The sequence below is a fragment of the Sinocyclocheilus anshuiensis genome, unplaced genomic scaffold (assembly GCF_001515605.1).
Source record: "Sinocyclocheilus anshuiensis isolate Anshui unplaced genomic scaffold, SAMN03320099.WGS_v1.1 scaffold6670, whole genome shotgun sequence".
Lineage (NCBI taxonomy): Eukaryota > Metazoa > Chordata > Actinopteri > Cypriniformes > Cyprinidae > Sinocyclocheilus > Sinocyclocheilus anshuiensis.
This window is the reverse complement of record NW_015542328.1, coordinates 54013-54895: the sequence shown is the minus strand read 5'-3', so window position 1 is coordinate 54895 and position 883 is coordinate 54013. Positions and strand designations below refer to the sequence as shown.

General features: G+C 33.7%; 1 protein-coding gene across 1 annotated transcript in view; it reads left to right on the top strand.

The window, feature by feature from the left end:
* The window catches only part of LOC107690971 (suppression of tumorigenicity 18 protein-like), a gene marked incomplete at its 5' end in the record, with an annotated part of 30176 nt that overhangs the window by 18983 nt on the left and 10310 nt on the right, over positions 1-883 (top strand). The gene's annotated exons all lie outside the window — the stretch shown is intronic.

Genomic DNA, 883 nt, shown 5'->3' with positions numbered 1-883 from the left:
AATATAATTAATATAATTTATTCCTGTGATGCAAAGCTGAATTTTCAGCATCATTACTCCAGTCTTCAGAGAAATCATTCAAACGTGCTGATTTGCTGCTCAAGAAACATTTCTTATTATTATCCATGTTGAAAACAGTGAACAAAAAAAGCTGCTTCATATATTTTTTGGAAACCATAATACATTTCTTTTTATGAGTCTTTGATAAATCAATGATAAATTTTGAAATAGAAATCTTTTGAAACATTATAAATGTTTCTATTGTCAATTTTGATCAGTTTAATGCATCCTTATTGAACAAAAATAATAAAAAAAAAACTTGAACTGTATGTAGTATGCAAAACTCTAATAAAATTGGGTGGAAAATTTATAATGTCTAATTATAATAATGTCCTGAGGAAATACATCCAGTTTCTAAATGCTCTTTGACTTTGTTGAACGCTACATTAGGAACATATTCCACTTAAAGGAACACTCCACTATTTTTGAAAATAGGTTCATTTTCCAACTCCCCTAGAGTTAAACAGTTGAGTTTTACCGTTTTCGAATCCATTCAGCCGATCTCCGGGTCTGGCGTAGCACTTTTAGCTGTAGCTTAGCATAGATCATTGAATCTGATTAGACCGTTAGCATCTCACTCAAAAATGACCAAAGAGTTTCTATATTTTTCCTATTTAAAACTTGACTCTTCTGTAGTTACATCGTGTACTAAGGCCGACGGAAAATAAAAAGTTGCTATTGATGATATTAGGCAGCGCCTTAAAATAGTCCCCAGCACGCTCCCTGTGCAAGCAGTTGGTCACGTTGGTTATGTTGATGGAATTTAGCCTATTTTCAGGCACTGCGTAATATCATTGCGCCTGCTGCACCCATGGTACGGCAG